The 26,378-nt window shown below is 39.8% G+C and overlaps 1 protein-coding gene across 12 annotated transcripts in view; it reads right to left on the bottom strand.

Moving 5' to 3' along the window:
- mef2cb (myocyte enhancer factor 2cb) overlaps positions 1–15,012 on the bottom strand; it is a 209,710-nt gene extending 194,698 nt beyond the window's left edge. For 6 of the 12 annotated variants that reach the window (XM_061906284.1, XM_061906292.1, XM_061906286.1 and 3 more), the window contains exon 1: positions 14,765–15,011. The gene's annotated coding sequence lies outside the window, so the exon portion shown is untranslated. Of the gene's footprint in view, positions 1–14,764 lie in introns of all 12 variants that reach the window. The other 6 variants (XM_061906291.1, XM_061906294.1, XM_061906293.1 and 3 more) reach the window with 3 other exon arrangements.
- Positions 15,013–26,378: the final 11,366 nt, after the last annotated feature.

Below are 26,378 nucleotides of genomic sequence, written 5' to 3'. Positions count from 1 at the left end.
GACTCACTGAAAATGACACACAATCCACTTTTATGTAGATGTTAAATTTGCAGATGATTACCGGAATATATATTTCAAAAAGATTCATTGCCCTTCCTTTTTGATTTTACCAGTAGCAGTTTAGAAGTCTGGAGTAAAAAAGTGCACAAGTGGGTCAAATGCATTAGTTAATCTCAGGTGGTTAATCAAAGATCCATACAACATAATCGGATATGATTTCACAGTTTAAAGCACTATTTATGTATTTTTTATGATAAATAAGTGCTAAAAATGTTTTTGCTTGCTCACATGAATTATTTGTGCCCCAGGTGTGCCCCAGTACAGTATTAGGTCTAGTGACGCTCCTGGTTTGTATATATATATATATATAAATATATATATATATATCCAGGGTGTACCCTGCCTTCCGCCCGATTGTAGCTGAGATAGGCGCCAGCGCCCCCCGCGACCCCAAAAGGGAATAAGCGGTAGAAAATGGATGGATATGTATATATATATATATTATATATACATATGTATATATATATATATATATATATATATATATATATATATATATATATATATATATATATATATATATACATACACAGACATACACAAACATAATGTACAGTATATAACTTCATACATATATAAATATGTAAGCCAGGGGTCGTAAGCCTTTTTGGCTTAGAGAACCATGGAAGTCAAATATTTTAAAATGGATTTCCGTGAGAGCCATATAATATTTTTTTTTAACACTGAATACAACTAAGTGTGTGCATTTTTATGTAAAACCAACATTAGCGTAAACATGTTTGTTATTCTTTTTAATAACATTTTTATTCTGAAGCTAACTAATAATGAATAAAATACTTCTTTCCATTCTTGACTTCTTGAACAGGTGCGGTAGAAAAACGGATGGATGGATAAAAATGCATGAGAATTGTTTATATTTTGAACGTTATTTTTAACACTGATTACTAGTGGAATTATAAATTTTTTATTGTGTTAAGCAATGTCACCTAAGAATAATCTGAGAGCCAGATGAAGTCATCAAAAGAGCCACATCTGGCTCTAGAGCCATTGGTTCCCTACCCCTGATGTAAACTGTGAAAACCTGCTGTACAGTATGTGTTCTTGGGTCTTATTTTTAAGGACACTAATACAAAACCTCACAATAAACATTATGAAAGACCGCCTTAAAAAACGGAATGAAATTTTAATTTTTTTTTACTGACACCCAGAATGTACATGAAAATTAAAAATGTGGGATTTACAACTTTAACTATGAATAATAAAACACTGAATATTGACTACATATGAACGTCACAACCCCTCTTGATGGACACATTTTGCAATCAAGCGAAACGCAACAATAATGCAACAAAAATGCAAGAAACACAGCAAAATATGAATGTGAAAGCTAAAAAAAACCCCACCTGCAGTCTGATATATCATTAAGCTTTAGAACTTTGTTGTAAAAATCTCCTTCCGCATCTGTCCCTGACACCTGTATTTCACTGCTTGCTGCCTTTCCTGAGCTGCTGTGACTTAGATTACCATAGTAACTAGCATATCATGCAAACGCACAGATTCCAACCATTGAAATACTTTGTATAGTTCAAGACTTAGGATCATTTCAAAACATCACTGCACATCATAATTGCAACGACAGTTTCGATCTTACAGATCTAAAAAAATTATTCGGGAATGTCCGGTGGGCCAGTTTGAAAAACTTAACGAGGCACATTCGGCCCCCGGGCCTTAATTGCCCAAGGTCTGGTGTGGACCAAAATAATACAAATCACTCATGCCGCTCGTGACCTCCCAGGGGGTCCAGACCAACGTTCCCGCTAAGGTGGTGCCTGCACAATTGCGCATAAATCTATGCTGCACACAAAATAAAATCCAATCTGAAACCTGAACAAAAAAAAAAAAAACACAAGTATTTGTTCTGTATGATTTCGCAATGCATATCTGTGAGTGACAGGTGAGGACAAGTCGCCCCTAACAGATAAAACAATGTTCGTCAACTCTGTTCAATTATCGTAACGTCTGTCAAGAGTAGACGCTTTAAAGAGGATAGGAATTCCATCCATCACTTTATTGAGCAAAACTCAGTTGTAACCACACCAAAATATATGTAAAAAATGTATATCTGCTGTACAGACCAGGCCAAAATCAATGCTTTGTCATCTGCCGCTTGCTCTCTCTCACCTGCACCAACACACGCACTCATGGCAATTATCCACTGATGTGTTAACACCCACACACAACGTCGGACAAATCTAAAACTACACAAAGCATAAATGCCAGGTTGTTACACGATGACTCCTCAATCAGATGTGTGCTTATTTTACTGTCATTTATTAAGAATGTAATTTAGGGATGCTAATCATGAAATGTTGTTACTAGATTACATGAATGCTTATCCATCCATCCATCCATCTTCTTCCGCTTATCCGAGGTCGGGTCGCGGGGGCAGCAGCCTAAGCAGGGAAGCCTAGACTTCCCTCTCCCCAGCCACTTCGTCTAGCTCTTCCGGGGGGATCCCGAGGCATTCCCAGGCCAGCCAGGAGACATAGTCTTCCCAACGTGTCCTGGGTCTTCCCCGTGGCCTCCTACCGGTTGGACGTGCCCTAAACATGATCCGCACCGATCCGCCTGTCGATCTCACGATCCACTCTTCCCCCACTCGTGAACAAGACTCCTAGGTACTTGAACTCCTTCACTTGGGGCTTATATGCTTATATGCTTAATGCTTATAAAATGTATATATTTTACAGAAATGTACACTTTATCCTGTGTTTACATCTCGTTGTGCAACATAAGAATGTTTTAAGGGGTACTAAGTGTGATCTCTGAAAGGGGTACACATTATTTCTAATAAAAATATATATTTTACAGGAATGTCCACTTTATCCTGTGTTTACATCTCATTGTGCAACATAAGAATGTTTTAAGGGGTACTAAGTGTGATTTCTAAAAGGGGTACGCATTATTTCTAATAAAAATATGTATTTTACAGGAATGTACACTTTATCCCATGTTTACATCTCATTGTGCAACATGAGAATGTTTTAAGGGGTACCAAGTATGATCTCTGAAAGGGGCTCAAATTATTTCCAGAGTAGGCCCCCCCGCTCATGAAAAACAATTTATTTTTGTAATTTTCAAATGTGGGCCAAATCATTTAAAAACATATGTAAATTTCACGAAAATTCCTACTGTCATTTGATTATTATAATAAAACATTGAACTTGTTATAAGGTCAGGTATTGGGACTGGTGGGATGCTGGTGTGGCTACAGTGTGCATGTCTGATGTGCTCCACTGAAGGCTAAGGACGTGGTTGCATTTGTTCGGACACATGCAAAATTTGAGGGAAAATTGGTCCCGACCGACTATTTGAGAAACACTGACTTATGTTGAGTTTTTTAAGAGATGGACCTTGAACAATGACACCCTCTGACTGCATAACACCATAACTGAAAATACATTTCAGTATTAAATCCTGATATACTGTAATAAATAATCACATTCATTGAGGCACTTTAAACAATGAATCACTCAATCAGGCGTTAAATCAGGGGTGTCAAACTCATTTTAGACGGGGGACCACATGGAGAAAAATCTTCTCCCTAGTGGGCCGGACTGGTAACATCACGGCAAGATAACATAAAAACAAAGACAAATACTGAATGTTTTCTTTGTTTAAAAATAGAACAAGCACATTATGAAAATGTACAAATCATAATGTTGTCAGGTTTATTTTACACTTACATGTTGCGGCTAATAGCACTCTATCTTTATTTGTCGTGTGTGGAAAACTTGCACTTTTGGGTTTTTCGGATCACCAATAACCGACATGCCAGGCTCTTCCAGTTTTACGAGAATGTTACATTTTGTAATAAATTGTCTTTGTGCTTTTTAGCAATTGTCTTTTCGTCAGTCTTGCGCTCGCTTGTGCTCGACTATCAAGCACCCCTCTGTCCTTCCCGGCTGCTGCCTTTAACAGAGCGACAGGTGATTAGATAAGCACGCCCAGGTGGGCCATCCACGCACCTGTCGATGATCTCGAATTCGTTCCTGGCACACCCTGCTCCGTTGCAGGACTGCAGGCCACGCCTTCCCTCCACATCGTTATTTATACTTTCTGAATAATTTATGTGATAATGTTCATCAGTCAACTCATTTTCAATCTATCAGGATAAAAAAAATAACAACATCAAATTACAGGATGTTATTTATGTAGTTTGCTCATTTACCTCGACTGGTGTTTTTTTCTTTTTTCTTACATATGTAGCATAATCTACATTAGAAAGATACAAATAATTGCTATTGCGACATCTAGTGGACACATCTAGAACAGCATTTTTTTTCATTCAAAAATTTCGGCTCAAAACCTGTTGGCGGGTCGGATCAGGCCCGCGGGCCGTACGTTTAACACCCCTGCGTTAAATGCTTGATATTGATCCATTTTGGACTATTTTTTCCAACTATCTGCAGAATTTAAAGGGGACCAAGGATGATTTTCCTCTTTTTGGACTTATTAATGTTCCAATGTTGGATACTCATGTTAAACAATGCCAACACGTCAAATCATAAGATCCTCATTTTGTGCATCTTGCACTTGAATATTTGATCATTACATTTTCTACTTGTGACAATACTTGTATGCATTTGATCATTATTAAATTATAAGAAAATGTCACTTTATGAACAAAATAATTTAACAAGTTCACTAGATACGATGCACTATGCATATGTTCAGATCGTTCTACGTTGGACAATTCATCAAAAAATAAGGCTGCTCTTTGTTGCATATGTCAAATATGTACTCGGTACAAAAATGTGTCTCTTACATACGGCCTCTTTTTGTGTGGAAAATGTCATGGTCTTGTGTGTAAAGGGTACTTTTACTAGTTTGCGTTTGTTTTGTTGTCATTCTTTAATACACATCATGAGTTCTCAAAAATATTATTCGGAACTACTCCTAATCAGAATTACTTATTTGCTTAGTGCTAGCTCCCTCACCTGTCATTGGTTGTCAATCAGGACACACCTGTCCCTGGTTGCCAATCAGGATGCTTCCTGTCCTCTGGACAGGCTGTATCATTTGCTTTGCTTTCTTTGCGCTTCATACTGCAGCAACCTCGAGAGAGACAGGCGGTACAAAATGGATGGATGGATGAACTGCTGTATACCTTTGTTGTTTGTGTTACCTGTGTTTTTTTTAAATTTCTTTCTTCCACTTGCCTTCTGGCTGCATTTCGGGATCCAACAAACATCATGAATTGCCTAAAACATTGCATCAATTGGGTGCACATCTTAATGTGTACCCAATCCTACAAATGAAATTTCACACCTTGATATCTAACAACTTTAAATTTTTTTTTTAAAGAGGTCATATTTTTTTTTTTTCTACATTTAAAACACTTTCTTGTGGTCTACATAACATGTAATGGTGGTTCTTTGGTCAATATTCTGCATAGATTATGTTTTACAGACCGTTTTCAAGCCACGTTCTGATCCTCTCTTCAGGATGCGCCTTTTTGTGGGCGGTCCGTGGCTCCACTTCGACTCTGTTTTCTTCCCGTCATTCACGTTGTACATTTTAGCGCCTCCATTGCAAGTCTACTGACAGTTAAAAGTTAGCACTATGCACTATGCTACAAATGGCATCAGCGGAGGATGCATGTGCATGTACGAGCCAGTCTGCCCCACAACAAGAGGATCGTGAAAAAGATGGAGTTCATTGACTACTGCGTCCAACTACAATGCCGGACTCAGGCAAAGCTCTTCAGGTAAATTTTTTACCATATATGGAGATATCCGCTGACGTCACAAGTTGCATGAAAGAAGGCAAGATTGTTTTTCTAATATTTCCGCTATGCCTCCGTGGTCTGATTTCAGATTTTCGTGACTTACGCAGATCCCAAATTCCCAAAAACAGCTACCATTCGGTATGAAAGTTGGTTTTGCATTAGAGGTCCCCACGCTATGTATAGAGGCAGTTTACTGTGTGTACTCACAACATTGTGTGACTGCAAAGCAAATATCTGGCTTCTGGAGACTTTTAGTCAGAAATCCACAGTTTTATGGACGAAGCCACTCTCAGCTTATCATTGGTTGATCAAAACATTGCCAAGAACACACCCTTCGACAGTTCCCTCTGTTTCCACCGGCCATAGCAACCATTAAGCAGCGGTTGACCTTGACAGTTAAAGATCATTCAGCATGGCAACGTTACTTCTTCCACACTCCCTACAAGCATCTGATGGCATCTGGCTGTGAAAAAACAATACGATGCATCTAAATGAGACTCCGACGTGTTCGAGCGGAGCCTCGCAAACGTCGACGCGAGCCTGTGTTGCGTGGTGGATCTCCGCAGATGAGCGGCTGCGTCTAAAGCTCTTTGTGCCTTCAGGATCACCCCCAACTCATTCTTATTCAGACATGATCAGAGGGGAGGCAGGCAACTGAGATTAGCTGCAGATCAAAAGAGCTGCCTCGCGCCAGCGCTTGTGTTTTGTAGATTTAGGCCGCCCCGGCGCATTGCCGTTGCATAGCGGTGCCGGAACGTCATACTGATTCTTTTTTTTCTTCTCTTTTGGACTCGACAGCGCTCAAGGGGGTAGATGTTAGGGGAGTTTATGTGCAGGAGATCGGACTGCTTCTGGAAATGTTCAAACATTGAATAATGAAAGAGATAGAAGAGCATGAAAAGGTAATCAGGGGGTAAAGTGACGATACAATAAGCTATTACAGCGGAAGAAAAAAAAAGACACTTTCGCCGCTTTCCTTGTGGGAAATCAAACCGCTTCCATATGTGAAATAGCTCTTGGTTCAGTGATAATGTGTTTAAAATGAAATACGTTTTCCGCGGGAACGTAGTAAATTTGGGCCTGCTTTCTGTCGGAGGCCTTAAAAAAATACTGGTCAATAAACAGCAAATTACTGCTGCGCTTTATGGCAACCTAATCATTTATTGACATAAAGCCGAGTGAGAACCTGAAAAAGCACGTTCAAATTAAAATCACATTCTGCTTTAGCCGAAACAAGCAGGATACACATGCTTGCGTTTAAGAGTTCGGTAAGTTACCATTTCAGAAAACTCAACAATTACTGTAAATATGTATTCCTGACCTATGCAGATAACCGTAGACCGCTCTGTGTTACAAGTAGCAACAACACAGACAAAAGTGTGTCCGGGAACTCACTACAGGAAGACAAAACAAGATTCAGTACTTTCGAACTCTGCCCCCCTTTAAGTTGAGAGAAAAGTTAAAAAGCAGGGGGATAACGGCATCTTCAGTAACTTTAGCTACATACAAACCCTGTTTCCATATGAGTTGGGAAATTGTGTTAGATGTAAATATAAACGAAATACAATGATTTGCAAATAATTTTAAACCCATATTCAGTTGAATATGCGACAAAGACAACGTATTTGATGTTCAAACTGATAAAAAAAATGTTTTTTGCAAATAATCATTAACTTTAGAATTTGATGCCAGCAACACGTGTCAAAGAAGTTGGGAAAGGTGGCACTAAATACTGATAAAGTTGGGGAATGCTCATCAAACACTTATTTGAAAAATTCCACAGGTGCGGAGGCTAATTGGGAACAGGTGGGTGCCATAATTGGGTATAAAAACAGCTTCCCAAAAAATGCTCAGTCTTTCACAAAAAAAGGATGGGGCGAGGTACACCCCTTTGCGTGAGCATATAGTCAAACAGTTTAAGAACAAAGTTTCTCAACGTGCAATTGCAAGAAATTTAGGGAATTCAACTTCTACGGTCCATAATATCATCAAAAGGTTCAGAAAATCTGGAGAAATCACTCCACGTAAGTTGCATGGCCGAAAACCAACATTGAATGACCGTGACCTTCGATCCCTCGGACGGCACTGTATCAAAAACCGACATCAATCTCTAAGGGATATCACCACATGGGCTAAAGGAACACTTCAGAAAACCACTGTTACTAAATACAGTTCTTCGCTACATCTGTAAGTGCAAGTTAAAGCTCTCCTGTGCAAAGCGAAAGCCATTAATCAACAACATCCAGAAACGCCGCCGGCCTCTCTGGGCCCGAGATGATCTAAGATGGACTGATGCAAAGTGGAAAAGTGTTCTGTGGTCTGACGAGTCCACATTTTAAATTGTTTTTGGAAATATTCGACATCATGTCATCCGGACCAAAGGGGAAGCGAACCATCCAGACTGTTATCGACGCAAAGTTCAAAAGCCAGCATCTGTGATGGTATGGGGGTGCATTAGTGCCCAAAGCATGGGTAACTTACACATCTGTAAAGGCACCATTAATGCTGAAAGGTACATACAGGTTTTGAAACAACATAGGCTGCCATTTAAGCGCTGTCTTTTTCATGGACGCCCCTGCTTATTTCAGCAAGACAATGTCAAGCCACATTCGGCATGTGTTACAACAGCGTGGCTTCGTAAAAAAAGAGTGCGGGTACTTTCCTGGCCCGCCTGCAGTCCAGACCTGTCTCCCATCGGAAATGTGTGGCGCAATATGAAGCGTCAAATACGACAGCTGAGACCCCGGACTGTTGAACGACTGAAGTTCTACATTAAACAAGAATGGGAAAGAATTCCACTTTCAAGGCTTCAACAACTAGTTTCCTCAGTTCCCAAACGTTTACCGAGTAATGTTAAAAGAAAAGGTGATGTAACACAGTGGTGAACATGCCATTTCCCTACTACTTTGGCACGTGTTGCAGCCATGAAATTCTAAGTGAATTATTATTTGCAATAAAAAAATAAAGTTTATGAGTTTGAACATCAAATAACTTGTCTTTGTAGTGCATTCAACTGAATATGGGTTGAAAAGGATTTGCAAATCATTGTATTCTGTTTGTATTTACATCAAACACAATTTCCCAACTCATATGGAAACAGGGTTTTATACATTGATATTAATGCTAAGGTCAAGTTTCAGTACAGTGAGGGTACAAAATGCTTGCTGCTTATCTATCTATATATATATATATATATATTAATATATATATATATATATATACATATATATATATATATATATGTATATATATATATATATATATATACATTTATTTTTATGAAGCATAGAAATGCAATTGGAATCTGCTAACAAGCAATTCTCCAATAAATTCATACTTAAAATGTTGTCCGCTTTTAGTCATACTATTTGGGCTTGTGGAGTTGGATTGTAATGTCGAATGTAGACTTCCTATCCCGCACTTAATATTTGTGCTGATTGGTATTGAGCTTTTGGCTCAGGACACCTGCATGGGCACGGACACGTTTCGAATATGAATATTCGAAACACACCTGATAAGAAGTATAAAGTCGTCCCTCGTCACTTCGAGATTTGCGGCACACGTTTTTTTCAAATATTTTTTTAATAAAAAATGGTTTCGCACTATTTCGCATTTAATTATGACCTATTAGTCAGGAATATGCATATTTCAATACATTTACTTATTTGTGGCCTGGATTTTAATTCATAAATATGGCTACATGTCTCACGATGGGAAGTGTTGCTTGAAAGCGTGACTCTTCGAATGCAGAGAACGGCAGGTGCAATGCAGGTAAAAGTATATTTGATAACAAAAGAAGGCATGTGCAGCTAGTGTGGCCCGCTAGCGTCTTCAATTTGGCCCAAAAGCGCTCCGCAATCCATAAAAAAAGGCGGACTCTGAATGGAAAAGATTTGCTGCCATCTCAGGGACAATGTGAGTAAACCAGATCAATGACTTTGAATATAATTAGGAATAATTGCACAGCATTTATTCATAACACAAACCAAACAACCTTCCCTAGTCATGGTTTAAATTGTCAACACACAGTCACAAATAACACAACCTGCTTAATGAACTTTGTAGAAATTACAAAAAAAACGTTTCAACACCATTAAAAAAAATACATTTACGGCCATTTAAATTTGTGAGTGTGCATGGCGAGAAACATGTAAAACACTCTCCACATTTATGCATGTTTGGCGCATTTAAGGTGCTCGATGTTTCTGATTGATTACAAAACTTTAAGAAAGTCGTCACGGAAGTTAACAATGTAAGAGTCAAATTTTCACACACTCTTAATATCCGGTTATATTAATTATATATCCATTAAAATAATATAATATGTACACACACACACAACACACACAGTTACTTTACATGCAGTCAGCTTTCGTGCACCGGCCAAGTTTCTTCCGCCGAATGTGCCCCCTAAGTCAAAAAGTTTGGAGACCCCTGTTCTAAAGGTAACAAACACACTCTCACTCTCTCAGAAGCGACTATGAACACTTGGCAGAACAATGTATACAGGAGCCTGATTGTCAACTAGGAACAGGTGTGTTCAGGTTGCTAATAAGGAACAGATGTGGGAGCCAGCGTTCGGAGGCAAACAGGGGAAAAAAAACAAAACACACATGTCCAAAAAGTGTCACGGAGGTCAAGACAAAATTAACTTTGATGAACAATTTGAAGGTTCTGTATTGCACTGCAGATCGTCATCAAACAGGTTGCAGTATTTCAACTGGTTCATGGTTGTGTTTAACAACAGCGTGTGAGTGTGTCTATATTACTCTAAAACATGTCTTGTTTATGTCTTATATGTACAGTATGTATATTAATTTATATTGTGATATTTTAATATATTGTGTAAAACAAGTGTAAAGGTGACTATAAGGGTGTTAGTTCATGCCTAAAGGGCCCTATTAATGTTAAAAAAACAGTATTTAGAAAGTCTGAAACAGGCTTTTTATGCTCTACCTATGAAACTATTAAATATATAAATAGGAATTCTTACTCGGCAGAAATATATTTATCGCGGCCGGGCCTGTAACCGATTAAAAATGATAAAGGATTAGGGTTAGGGTTAGGGTTAAGATGTGGACTGAACGGTAGCTAGACTGAGGGAACATGTCGGCCCTTCCTATAAGCGCATTATGTACTGTGAGCTCCTCGTTCTGTGGGCGCCTTGTTTTGGTGCATTCCAAATATCCATCCATCCATCCATTTCTACCGCTTATTCCATTTTGGGGTCGCTGGCGCCTATCTCAGCTACAATTAGACGGGAGGCGGCGTACACCCTGGACAAGTCGCCACCTCATCGCAGGGCCAACGCAGATAGACAGACAACATTCACACTCACATTCACACACTAGGGCCAATTTAGTGTTGTCAATCAACCTATCCCCAGGTGCACGTCTTTGGAAGTGGGAGGATGCCGGAGTACCCGGAGGGAACCCACGCATTCACGGGGAGAACATGCAAACTCCACACAGAAAGATCCCGAGCCTGGGATTGAACCCAGGACTGCATGACCTTCGTATTGTGAGGCAGACACACTAACTGCCACCGTGTGAAGCCCGCATACCAAATATGTGAAATATAAATTATTGAGTGACAGGGTGCTTCATATGAAATCTTACCACAAACATATCCCAAGCTCCTTCCTGCTCAGTCACTGATAATGGCACGTTTTCCCATACATTTTCACTGTCCCATGTGGCGTGCAGTAGTGGAAGTTTTACTGAATTTAAGTCCACCTCAGCAAGGTTTGATACATCATGTTTTGATTAGTGCTGTCAAATGATACATTTTTAAATCAAATTAATCACACTTTTAAATTTAGATCATGCAGGATCCCATGCAAGCCTTTTTGGTAACCATCCACGGTTAAGGTAAAGGAGAATGTACAGTGACAATAAGTTGTGTGATTCATCTGCTTGTATATAAAATGATAAATGGGTTGTACTTGTATAGCGCTTTTCTACCTTCAAGGTACTCAAAGCGCTTTGACACTACTTCCACATTTACCCATTCACACACACATTCACACACTGATGGAGGGAGCTGCCATGCAAGGCGCCAACCAGCACCCATCAGGAGCAAGGGTGAAGTGTCTTGCTCAGGACACAACGGACGTGACGAGGTTGGTACTAGGTGGGAATTGAACCAGGGACGCTCGGGTTGCGCACGGCCACTCTCCCCACTGCGCCACGCCGTCCCAATAAATTATATGCAATAAATTATTTTCTGATTAATCACAAGTTAGGTCATTATTTTGACAGCCCTAATTTACATATTGTTGTTGGGCACAAAAAAGTAATTATTCAATGATTTATATTACATTAATTATTTTTATTACAAAATTAAAAAAAGTTGAAAAATAGTTTGCCTTTCAGGTAACCTGCCGCAGTAAAGGTAAAGGAGAATGTGGAGTGAAAATAAATTGTGAGATTAATCTGCATATTTGCATGATTAATGCAGGAACTTTTTGTGATTAATCACATGAATTAAGGCATTAGGTTTGACAGCCCTCCTTTTCATAATTTTTAAATATTATGCATGAAAAAGTAATTATTCAATAATTTATGTCATATTGATATTTTTTTATACAAAATATGCATCAAATTAAATTCAAGTTCAATTAAAGAAGTAGAAAAATAGTTTATAATCTTAAAATATCGATTATTTAGAAAAAGTAATACAAAATATATTTCCTATTCATTCTTTTTAGTAGAAAACATGCATCAAATTACATTCAACTTTGGAAAAAAAGTGTTTCACAAATAAAAAATTGCAAATAAAATAAAATAAATAAATTGCAACATGGTGTGTAATGCTGCAAAAAAAAAAAAAAGAACAAATATAGCCTGCATGTTCGACAACATATTTTAAGAAAAATAACAGCAAAGTTTTCCCCAAAAAGTTCAGAAGACCTATTCATATGCAAACTGAACTATTTTCATTATTTTGGTATCAATAATGTAATTGTATACTTTTAATTACAGCAGATATTGTTGGGGGAAATGAATCTAGCCACAAAAAAAATACTATTATTAAACTCCCAAAAAAACCTTTGTTGTAGTTCTTCTCAACAAATGAGAAATATAACCTTAAAAGGAAAATCCAATTTAAAACATTTGTATGCTTGTACAACACTTAAAACCTTTAGCATATCAGTATGTGGAATTAAATTATGGAACGGATTAACCAAATAAATCAAAGAAAGCACCAATATGATTAAGTTTAAGAGACTGTTCAAACTACAAGTGTTCACTAAGTACACAAAACAATCATTATGATAAATATGTTGAACCCTTTTTTTTTACTGAGACGCAGATTATTTATATATTTAATATTTGTTTACTTAAGATGGTATATTATTTGTTTATTATTTATTTGTTCACTGTTCTGTTGCAGAGAACAAGGAAACAGGATAAAATTGCTATGGTATGAAAAGGGTTAGGATTAAATAAACTCAGCTTCCTACTCCTTTTCGGCCTTGCTGTAATGAAACAACTGGAAATATGTGATTAATCACATTGTATCATAAGTATGTTCGAAATAAACTGAAACTGAACTGAACTCTTTATCTTAAATAAAACTGCTTATTGCTCCTGCAGGATCCCTTCAACAAGAGCAAAAGATTCTGCGCAGCTTCCGCGTCAAAGGTTTCACTTTGTCTCCAAACTTTGTCCCTTAAACACCAAACCCTGTGATGCGTATTGTTACTGAAGCGTGTGTTTGCTACATGGGGAGCTACCTTGAGGAAATGAGTCATTTTTAAAACAAACAGCATGTTGAAGCGCTTTTCTCTCACCGACGGTTCCAAACTGTGCACGGGGATGTTCTAAGCAATTACCCCTAAATGTAGCACTAACCTAAACTGACTGCGAAGAATTAGAAACAGAGAAATAACACTATATTACGTTACACTTTAACGCCTCCGACCATTTGTCTTACTTTGGAGGTATAAAATCGTGGATGGTAAAACTTTAAGGCACACTTTTCCAGGTGCCTCGGTGATCTGTTCCTTAAGTGCTCGGCAGAAATGATTGGTAACAGCTGGCATGCGACCATGCCTTCGTCAATGGAGCGTCTCTGGCGTTGTTGCGAGAAACAACGCTAAGTCTTGGGTGTCCAAACATTTTAACTTGGGGGCCGCATTGGGCTGAAAAAATGTGGTTGAGGGCTGAAAGCCGACTGCATACATATATGTATGCATACACACGTACTCACATTACATTAATATAATTGGATATTAAGAGTATACGAAAGTTTAACTTCTACCTTGTTTACTTCTGTGACAACCTCCTTAAAGTTTTGCAATCAATCAGAATGATCAAGCAGCTAAATTGCACCAAACATGGATAAGTACGGAGAGTGTTAAGAATTTTCCCATCAATTTTATTAGATTTTTTATGGTGATTGGACGTTTTTTTAATAATATTCGTATATGTTTATATTTTGTATTGGTTGGATTTTTACTGATTGTTTTTGCTCCATGACTAGGGAAGGTTGTTTGCATTCGGTCATGTAAAAAGATGCTGCACCTTCCAAACATAACAAGTCTTTGACCAGGAAAAAAAATCATGTTGTCCACTAGATTGTGTCAAAATAGCAGCATTAAAAATGTTATACTTTTAAAATTAATATAAGATTCCTTATTAATTTTATGACGTCTAGCGGGCCAATTTGAAGACGCGGACAGGACGCATTTGGCCCGCGGGCCGTACTTTGGACACCCCTGCGCTACGTAAACAACAGTTTCTGTTGGCCTTGTTTGCACTTACTGGTGTAACGGACAAGGACAGGGGTCATTAAATCCAGAAATGAACAATAAATATCATGATTCCAGAGGAGAGGCTGGAATGGATCGTTGAATTGATTGCTTAATCCGTTTTAGAAGTCATGGCCTACTGAGCAGCCGCAATTCAACGGCGATAAGAGAGGAATTAAAAAAAAGGGAAAACTCACCTGTGCCGTTTCTCTGCTTCCCCAGGAAGTCACACCCTGCAGAACCAGCTGAGGCCCCGAAAATTCAAAAACAAAACAAAAAAGTGAGGGGTAAAATGACGGACAAAAGTACAAAACCGCCCTGCATGTGATAAAGCCAGACCAGCTGGCTTTGAATAGAAACCCCTGATTTGGGTTGTGCGTTTGCCCCAGACGTCTTTCTGCATCTGAACTGAAATCAGGTGTAGGTCTTTCCGAACACCTCCCCCACTTGCCCCCGATGTATGCCGCCCTCCTACCACTGTCCCAGCTGAATCCACCTGCCCCTGTCAATCAAACGTTCGCTAAATTTAGCCTTCAGGGGATCAGTGACAGCCCCGACTATTCCTCATACAACCACCCGGCCCATACCTTTGTCAGCACTGCATGGAGCTTACTGTATCGCAGGGATCAGTGCCCCTACAAGAATGCTGAGTGACAAACGGACACCCGCCGCCCCCTTTTCCACCTTCACTCGTGCCGAACTTACTCGCGGCATTCTTTGCATTTGATTCAGGAGGTTTTGAAGAGATGAGAGACGTTAAAAGCATTTTGAAGTTCCACCTTTTGTACATTTTCAGGAAGACAAACAAAAACCTCGAAAGTTGCAAAAAACTGCAGGGGTCAAAATGAACTTCAGCTCAGTGGGCATTTAAAGCAGGGATGTCAAACATGCGGAACAGGCCCGCGAACAAGTTTAGTCCGGCCCGGGAGATGAGTTTGCTAAGTGTAATTGTAATTGAGCTGTACGTTTGAATCAAATAAACTGCTGTTCTGAATGTGTCCACTTGATGTCGCAATAGCAATTATGTTAGGCAAGCAAATTGTTTATACCGGGGGCGAGCAAGTACACCGAGCACTGTAAAGCAGGGCTGCGACTCCGCCCCCTTAACTCAACGTAAAACAAACAGGAGTAAAATAAACAAGAGGACGGCGTAGCGTGTTTGGGGGAGAGGCCGTGCCAGCAACTTGAGGGTTCCTGGTTCGATTCCCACCTTCTACTAACCTAGTCACTTCCGTTGCGTCCTTGAGCAAGACACTTCACCCTTGCTCCTGATGGGTCGTGGTTAATGCCTTGCATGGCAGCACCCACCATCAGTGTCTGAATGTGTGTGTGAATGGGTGAATGTGGAAATAGTGTCAAAGCACTCTGAGTACTTAGAAGGTAGAAAAGCGCTATACAAGTATAACCCATTTACCATTTTAAAAAACTGCACATTGACATATTTCTGTGGAAATGATTGTCTTCTGTGCAAATTTAAAGAAAGTGAAGAGTGTAAATGAAAAACGAAGTAGTTGATACAGAGAAGAGTTTGTATTTATGATTTATTTTGTGTTTTGTTCAATCCTAGATGGGCTGTGACATAGAGTTTTATTGCTTTGTAGATACACTAAGTCCAAAGGCCTACTGAAATGAGATTTTCTTATTTAAACTGGGATAGCAGGTCAATTCTATGTCATACTTGATCGTTTCGCGATATTGCCATATTTTTGCTGAAAGGATTTAGAAGAGAACATCGACGATAAAGTTCGCAACTTTTGGTCGCTAACAGAAAAGCCCTGCCTTTACCGGAAGTTGCAGACGATGACGTCACCCGTTGAGGGCTCCTCACATCCTCACATTGTTTTAATGGGAGCCTCCAACAAAAAGAGCGATTCGGACCGAGAAAACGACAATTTCCCTATTAATTTGAGCGAGGATGAAAGATTTGTGTTTGAGGATATTGATAGTGACGGACTACAAAAAACAAAACAAAACAAAACAAAACAAAAAACGAGATTACATTGGGACGGATTCAGATGTTTTTAGACACATTTACTAGGATAATTCTGGGAAATCCCTTATCTTTCTATTGTGTTGCTAGTGTTTTAGTGAGTTTAATAGTCCCTGATAGTCGGAAGGGTGTATCCACGGGTGTCTTGAGGCCAGTGTCTGATGGAAGTCGACGGTAGCTGTACGGACGGCACAAGCTCAGCTGATCTCCGGTAAGCGGCAACTTTTTACCACAATTTTCTCAACGAAAACGGCTGGTTGACATTTGGTCGGGAACCATGTTCGCTTGACCGCTCTGATCCATAGGAAAGTTTCACCTCCGGGAATTTTACACAAGAAATCACAGTGTGTTTGTGTGGCAAAAGGCTAAAGCTTCCCAACTCCATCTTTCCACTTTGACTTTTCCATTATTAATTGAACAAATTGCAAAAGATTCAGCAACACAGATGTCCAAAATACTGTATAATTATGTGGTTAAAGCAGACGACTTTTAGCTGTGTGTGTGCGCAGCGCTCATACTTCCTAACAGTCCGTGACGTTACGCATACACATCAGCTCTCTGCGACGTTTTCAACAGGACGCTTCGCTGGAAATTTAAAATTGCAATTTAGTAAACTAAAAATGCCGTATTGGCATGTGTTGCAATGTTAATATTTCATCATTGATATATAAACTATCAGACTGCGTGGTCGGTAGTAGTGGGTTTCAGTAGGCCTCTAAGTTCATTGTGTTCTTAATGGTGTTTTTGAAACTGCACCATTTTTTCCTCTGATTTTTCAACTAACTTGAAGTGCTTTGTCAAGAGAATTACTTGTGATATGTACATGTTCAGCATGTACTTGTTCTATTTTGGGCCAAAGTAAAAGAAAGAAAACCTTTTGAAGTTGTTGTAGTTGTACTTTTAAGTTCTTATGCCATGATTTTACCCGTCTGGCCCACGTGGGAATACATTTTACTCTATGCGGCCCCTGAGCTAAAATGAGTTTGACACCCCTGATTTACAGCATTCAAGGCAGTGATATTTAACTAAATTGTTTTGGGGGTTTTCATATCTTTGAAACAATATGGTTTTTGACAACGTTTTATAAATGTTGGGTTCTGACGTTGATTTGAACATTGAATTTTGGTCATTTCCTAAGCAATATTCTACAACACAAATACAATGTTGAAACAAAATCAGAACCAGACATAATCAGAAATACATTGTCAATCCCTGAGGGGAAATTGAGAAAACATACTTTTTGACTATGTTTATATAATGTTAGGTCTTGATGTTGATTTGACCATTGAATTTTGGTCATTACCCAACCAACAACATGAATCCAATGATGGACATCAATGTTGTCTCAATTTACGAATACAACTATTTTGCAACATTTTTTCAAAACCAGTTTTAAAAGGACATGTATGTGTAATCAATATTATATCAATGTATTGCGTCTGCTGGGCTAGAACATGTGCATTTTTTTTTTACTTAAATAGGGACCTTTGTCGAGGCTAGAATACATTATCTGTACATTGTTTCTTATAAGGAACTCTGTATCAATATACAAACTTTTCGGTTTGCCAACCATGTTCAAAAACCAATTGAGTTCATAAATTGAGATCCCACTGCATTTTCCAGAGAACCAGTGTCCTCTACAGTAGATATTGGATTGTGGTCAATTTTGTCAGAGTTACGGGCATGCTCTGCTGTTTTTAAAAACCATCTGCAATAACGTTAGTCAAAGATTATTTCAATGATGGTATTAGAACCCTCCATTGTGGGAGGGAAAAGTTCACCCAGTTTTGTTAGTTCTAAGGCTGTCTAAAATGATAAGAGGTGACTAGAATTGAAGTTTAACAATTTATTCCACAAACAAGAGTAAGTAAGTACAGTACAGTTGCTTAAAGGTGCTTGGTGGATAGTGCCCCCTCGTGACGTGGATTGTTCGCCCACGTCACATAACGGGGTGACTCTGACAACCTTCCCAACCATGGAGGCAAGAGATGACGAACCAATCTCGGTTCCAAACCGGTTAAACTTCAGGGTCCATGGTACATTTTATATAAGGTCGCGATATATAGGAACGCACTATATCAAACTTTGAGGGTGTTTATTTTATCCATCCATCATCCATCCATCATCTTCCGCTTATCCGAGGTCGGGTCGCGGGGCAGTAGCCTAAGCAGGGAAGCCCAGACTTCCCTCTCCCCAGCCACTTCGTCTAGCTCTTCCCGGGGGATCCCGAGGCGTTCCCAGGCCAGCCGGGAGACATAGTCTTCCCAACGTGTACTGGGTTTTCCCCGTGGCCTCCTACCGGTTGGACATGCCCTAAACACCTTCCTAGGGAGGCGTTCGGGGGGCATCCTGACCAGATGCCCGAGCCACCTCAACTGGCTCCTCTCGATGTGGAGGAGCAGCGGCTTTACGTTGAGCTCCCCCCGGATGGCAGAGCTTCTCACCCTATCTCTAAGGGAGAGCCCCGCCACCCGGCGGAGGAAACTCATTTCGGCCGCTTATACCCGTGATCTTGTCCTTTCGGTCATGACCCAAAGCTCATGACCATAGGTGAGGATGGGAACGTAGATCGACCGGTAAATTGAGAGCTTTGCCTTCCGGCTCAGCTCCTTCTTCACCACAACGGATCGATACAACGTCCGCATTACTGAAGACGCCGCACCGATCTGCCTGTCGATCCCACGATCCACTCTTCCCTCACTCGTGAACAAGACTCCTAGGTACTTGAACTCCTCCACTTGGGGCAGGGTCTCCTCCCCAACCTGGAGATGGCACTCCACCGTTTTCCGGGCGAGAACCATGGACTCGGACTTGGAGGTGCTGATTTTCATTCCGGTCGCTTCACACTCGGCTGCGACTAAGGTTTAATTTTATTTTATCAAATCATGGCAGAGATACTTGTTAAGATTTGTTGAGCTTCTACAAATTCATGCTGGAAAAAAAGTGGACTTTATAACATTTTATTTCTCATGTTATTTTCACAAAGAAATTCTAATAAAACTGTTCACGTAGTAGCCTCCATACTGCTAATGTCAATGACATTCTCAAAAAGCCTGCAGTCTTCTTTCAAAAATCCTCAAAAATTGTATCGCTCTGCAAAATGCATCTACAATATCATTCTTTTCTTGTTATTCCAGCTGAGCAATTTTAATATGACTTTTCTATGCTAATGACCCAAACTACAGACGCTGCCAAATCATGAACAAATAGGCTTTCCTTTCAGTGAAATATGTGAATCACTAACGATCCAAGGCAACAGATTAGCCACCACTGATATCATCTTGTCTAATGCCAAAATACCATGCAAAATGGTACACACCTATAATGTGCTGATTATAAGCTCACTTTAATAAGTGTTTTTATTACTGACATTTTGTGGACGCGGAACGGGGCTCGGGAAAAAATACTTTTCAATTTCACTCGATAAAAATCGAACGTCTCCATCCAAGTTATGAGTTTTCCAAAACAGCTCAAAAGGTCGTAAATCACTTCTACTGCGTAATGATACATTCACCTAAATGCAATTACCAACAAGCTTAACAAGCGTAATTTTCTTTGCAACTGTTTTCACATTAGCACAGTTTTGAGGGGCTGCCAGAGGCATAATTGTAATTTTATCAGTCAAGGAGCTGCTGCCAAAATCTGACGCCACTCAGATTAGTGTGTTTTGCTGCTCCTGAATCAGACATTCAAGGTTGATGGAAGGGAAAGATGAGTAAAATATAGATTTTTTTTTCCCAGAGAATATTCAAAAGTCTGCTTTGAGGGGTGTTCCCTTGATGATAGGTATACATGCCCCACTGACTGTGGAATATACTTTGCATTGATTTTGTTGTATTGTTTACTTAATTAGCTCTGCCCAGAAACACGTAATATGTTTATTTCTGGTTATTTCTACCACCATGACTAACTGGGCCACTATACAGCCCGGATCAGTCCGCTCCGATATTTGTGCTGACCTCATGGACAGGAATTCAGTAATGTGCGAGGGTGGGGTCGGGGTGCGGTAAAATGGTGGAAGTTCATTTAATTATGACAAGCCCGGCATATGAAGGCGGGAGTCGGATCAAAGTAACCTTCACTGTGGTGGCGATACCCGGAAAGCTCATTTATGCATTGCCTCATCTTTAATATTACACAAACTTATGAACAAACATTGGAATTGTCCGACATTTTTGATGGAAGACTTCCTTTTAACAGTAGTGGGCTGTTTGAAGAAGATTCTATCTCACTTTACAGATAAATATGCAATAAATAATTAAGGAATAGTACCTGAAGACTTTTTCACAGAGCACTATGTTAAAAACAGAAGCCGCAGCATGGCGGTCTGTGGCTCAACATGCTGTTCTACTTCGGTAAAGTCACTATGAGCACAGGTGGGTTTTTAGTTTAGAGCAAGGGAGTCAAACATACGGCCCGAGGGCCGGATCAGGCCTGCGAACAGGTTTTATCCTGCCCACTGGATGAGTTTACTATGTATAAAAAGTAACCTGAGGTTTCTGAATGAAAGAAACAGCTGTTCTAAAGATGTCCACTGGATGTCACAGTAGAAACTTTTGTATCTTTGTGGATGATGCTACATATGTACAAAATAAACCACATGATGTTGGTACATCAGTCGAGGAAAATGATCAAAATACATAAATAACATACTGTAATTTGATTTTGATATAATTGTTTTATTTTGATGGATTAAAAATTAATACCAATACGTTGACTCATGAACATTATCACATCATTTATTCAGAAAATATAAGTAACGACAAATTAAGTATACATACTATTAACCGCAACAGGTAAAGCAGACCAACATGCCCCTTTAGCTGACCAACACGCCGGACTGTAGTCAGCTGGAGGCGTGTCTTAATGAAATTAAACAATGGATGTCCGCTAATTTTTTGCAACTAATTTTTTGGGTATTATCTTCGACCCAACTCTCTCTTTTGAGTCACACATTAAAAGCGTTACTAAAACGGCTTTCTTTCATCTCCGTAATATCGCTAAAATTCGCTCCATTTTGTCCACTAAAGACGCTGAGATCATTATCCATGCGTTTGTTACGTCTCGTCTCGATTACTGTAACGTATAATTTTCGGGTCTCCCCATGTCTAGCATTAAAAGATTACAGTTGGTACAAAATGCGGCTGCTAGACTTTTGACAAGAACAAGAAAGTTTGATCACATTACGCCTGTACTGGCTCACCTGCACTGGCTTCCTGTGCACTTAAGATGTGACTTTAAGGTTTTACTACTTACGTATAAAATACTACACGGTCTAGCTCCATCCTATCTTGCCGATTGTATTGTACCATATGTCCCGGCAAGAAATCTGCGTTCAAAGGACTCTGGCTTATTAGGGGTTCCTAAAGCCCAAAAAAAGTCTGCGTGCTATAGAGCGTTTTCCGTTCGGGCTCCAGTACTCTGGAATGCCCTCCCGGTAACAGTTGGAGATGCTACCTCAGTAGAAGCATTTAAGTCTCACCTTAAAACTCATTTGTATACTCTAGCCTTTAAATATACCTCCTTTTTAAACCAGTTGATCTGCCGCTTCTTTTCTTTTTCTCCTCTGTCCCCCCCTCCCTTGTGGAGGGGGTCCGGTCCAATGACCATGGATGAAGTACTGGCTGTCCAGAGTCGAGACCCAGGATGGACCGGTCGTCGGGACCCAGGATGGAGCGCTCGCCTGTGTATTGGTTGGGGACATCTCTACGCTGCTGATCCGCTTCCGCTTGGGATGGTTTCCTGTGGACGGGACTCTCGCTGCTGTCTTGGATCCGCTTTGAACTGAACTCTCGCGGCTGTGTTGGAGCCACTATGGATTGAACTTTCACAGTATCATGTTAGACCCGCTCGACATCCATTGTTTTCGGTCCCCTTGGGGGGGGGGGGGGGGGTTGCCCACATTTGAGGTCCTCTCCAAGGTTTCTCATAGTCATCATTGTCACTAGCGTCCCACTGGGTGTGAGTTTTCCTTGCCCTTATGTGGGTTCTTCCGAGGATGTCGTAGTCGTAGTGGTTCGTACAGTCCTTTGAGACATTTGTGATTTAGGGTTATATAAATAAACATTGATTGATAGATTAATTGTAAAAAAAACAAAACAACAACAATATGATTTGTACAATTTCAGAATGTGCCTGTTCTACTTTTAAACAAACAAAAAAAAAAAACATCTGGAGTTGTCTTTATTTTTAATATATCATGCCGTGATTTTACCAGTCCGGCCAATTTTTCTTCATGCTGCTCACGATCTAAAATGAGTTTGACACCCTTGGTTTAGGGGTCTTCAATTTTTTCCAGGTAAAGGACACATAAACTCAAATGGAGACAAAGTGAGGACCCGGTACTTACAGTATAATATTATGTTTTAGATTAAACTGGTCCTAAAGGTACTTTATTATTGTGCCATATTCACCTGATCCCTTCAACAGGGCTGGTATAGGAAAGGGACATTTAACTTAATTGTTTTGGCGGCTGCATTTCCAAACAGCTAAGGACCGGCAAGCCAGACTTTTCCCTCCAGGGAAGGCAAAGCAAGTTTATTTGCAGAGCGCAATTTGTAAACAAGGCAATTCAAAGTACTTTAAAGAAAACTACAAGAAGGCAAAATAAATATTTGAATTTATCAGGGAAATAATAAAATATAATTGTCATAAAAAAACAAAAAACAATCCAATTCCTTATTAAAGAGAGTTGATAAACTACTTTCAATTGTCATATGCGCAATTAAGAGAGTTTTCAGCCCGGATTTGAACATTGCCAACATTGAGGCCCAATCTAATAAAATAATCGATAGCTGCAATCCCACTCTCCAGCTTTAATAAACATTCACACGCTTTAGTTTTAATGAGGGTCAATTGCAATAGTCCAAAAATAGGGAACATATTTACGACTAATAGTCGTGGCCTATCCTCTGAGCTTTTTATGACGGGATATGATAGGATTGAAATACCAGGTTGTGCAGACAGGAGACAGTGTGCAAGTAAAAGTATATTTTATAAACAGCAAAATATAAACTAGTGCAACCGGGGAGCAGCAAAAGCTAAGCATAGGGACGGCGTGGCGCAGTGGGAGAGTGGCCGTGCGCAACCCGAGGGTTCCTGGTTCAAATCCCACCTAGTACCAACCTCGTCACGTCCGTTGTGTCCTGAGCAAGACACTTCACCCTTGCTCCTGATGGGTGCTGGTTAGCGCCTTGCATGGCAGCTCCCCCCATCAGTGTGTGAATGTGTGTGTGAATGGGTAAATGTGGAAGTAGTGTCAAAGCACTTTGAGTACCTTGAAGGTAGAAAAGCGCTATACAAGTACAACCCATTTATTATTTATATAGAAAGCTTACATCCATAGTATTGAAACACAAACACCAATAACACCAAATAATAATTCAGCCCCAAAAAAGCAGTAGGGCTGGCTTCTAAAGCGCCCTTCCCTATTAGGATTGGCAGCAGGTGAGGAACATTGATCACTAATCACTAGCAGGTGGTGAAAACAGCGCTCAAACAGTGGTGAAGTTACTGCAAGACATCTCAAAACCGGAAGTGGGAACAAAATAGGAGCGCCAGACAGGAACAAAATACCCAACACAAGAAAAACCCCACACAGCTAAAACAAGGTACACCAGGTCAAAACACATTTTTATTTTCGGTGTGAAAATAGATCGTTTACATTGAAAACATTACATTTTATCCCGTGTGTATGTGCCGTCTTTTCCGGACTTCAAACTACTACACTTTACTCCAACGCTTTGAACCCTGCGGCTTATAAAACAGTGAGGCTATTTTATGGATTTTTCTTCGTGGACAGTTATAATGTTTTGTATTGAACGAATAGTTTTCTTACAAGCCAGCAGAGTCACGGAAAACGTATTTTATTAATTGTGCTATGGTGCCATCTTTTGGACAAGTTCACTCACTTCAGATGCTGCCGGTTGAAAATGTACTACCTGTTTTTGCTTTAAACAGGAAGTAAATCACCCTTAGCATTTCTATTCCAAGGGATTTTTCATCACTTCAAGTTTGAAAGTTTTACGAATTACAATTTACCTGCCGGTAAAACAATTTACTCTTGGGAAACCGTCCCATGTGTGATGTATTTAGGAGTGTTTTTTATGCATATTTGTACATGTTATCGCAAGGTAATCAAGCTAGCGTCGTTAGCATTAGCGGATATGCTAACACGTTTAGGAGTGTCTATGTTATTATTATCAACTTACAATGGCATTCTTTTTGGATTGTTTCATTTTCGTAAATGCACCAAAACGTCACCGTGGAGTTATTTAATCTGTTTAGCTAATTAAAAAGCTGGGTTCCGCGGCTAATGGGTCTATGACGACGACTTCTGTTCTTTTTATCCGCCGTTTTACTGCCGTGTTACAAGCACCGTTTGGAAAAACACAAGGTAAATCATGCTTGATAGTAGGCTTGGTGTTCCTGGGATTAAAGGCCTCACTTTTTCTCCTTCAAACATACTGCTGGGTGTTGTGGCCAAACAGCTCAATTTTGGTTTCATCTGACCACAGAACTTTCGTCCAGAAGGTCTTGTCTTTGTCCATGTGATTTCAAATGAAACAAAAATTGAGCTGTTTGGCCACAATACCCAGCCACATATTTGGAGGAGAGAAAGTGACAAAACACCACACAAGGTGTGGTGTACGGGTCTGTGGGACCCGTTTTCATTTTTTATTTAAAGGCCTACTGAAATTAGATTTTCTTATGTAAACGGGGGGAGCAGGTCCATTCTATGTGTCATACTTGATCATTTTACGATATTGCCATATTTTTGCTGAAAGGATTTAATAGAGAACATCCACAATAAAGTTTGCAACTTTTGGTGCTGATAAAAAAGCCTTGCCTGTACCGGAAGTAGCAGACGATGACGTCTCAAGGGTGAGGGCTCCTCACATCCTCACATTGTTTATAATGGGAGCCTCCAGCAGCAAGAGCTATCCGGGCCGAGAAAATGACATTTTCCCCATTAATTTGAGCGAGGATGAAAGATTCGTGGATGATGATATTGATAGCGAAGGACTATTAAAAAGAAAAGGCGATTGCATTGGGACGGATTAAGATGTTTTTAGACACATTTACTAGGCTAATTCTGGGAAATCACTTATCTTTCTATTGTGTTGCTAGTGTTTTAGTGAGATTAGATAGTACCAAATAGTCGGAGGGGTGTGTCCACGGGTGTCTTGAGGCCAGTGTCTGATGGAAGTCACGGCAGATACAAGGACGGCGCAAACTCCACAGATCTCTGGTAAGAGGCGACTTTTTAACACACTTTTCTCACCGAAACCTGCCGGTTGACAAGTTGTGGGGATCCATGTTCGCTTGACCGCTCTGATCAATAGTAAAGCTTCAGCTCCGGGAATTTTAAACAAGGAATCACCGTGTGTTTGTGTGGCTAAAGGCTAAAGCTTCCCAACTCCATCTTTCTACTTTGACTTCTCCATTATTAAATGAACAATTGCAAAAGATTCAGCAACACAGATGTCCAGAATAATGTTTAATTCCCCGATGGAAAGAGACGACTTTTAGCCGCAAATGGTGCTGCGCTAATATTTCCTGACAGTCCATGACGTCACGCGTACGCGTCATCATTCCGCGACGTTTTTAACAAGAAACTCCGCGGGAAATTTAAAATTGCAATTTAGTAAACCAAACCGGCCATATTGGCATGTGTTGCAATGTTGATATTTCATCATTGATATATAAACTATCAGGCTGCGTAGTTGGTAGTAGTGAGTTTCAGTAAGCCTTTAAAGAAAAATGATACAGTTAATACATTTTTCAACCCGAGACTAACTGATTTTGGCTCATTTTCTGTG

Source organism: Nerophis ophidion, linkage group LG07 (genome assembly GCF_033978795.1).
Source record: "Nerophis ophidion isolate RoL-2023_Sa linkage group LG07, RoL_Noph_v1.0, whole genome shotgun sequence".
NCBI classification, from domain to species: domain Eukaryota; kingdom Metazoa; phylum Chordata; class Actinopteri; order Syngnathiformes; family Syngnathidae; genus Nerophis; species Nerophis ophidion.
Note: the sequence above shows the minus strand (reverse complement) of the source record. Positions and strands in the feature narration are given on the sequence as shown.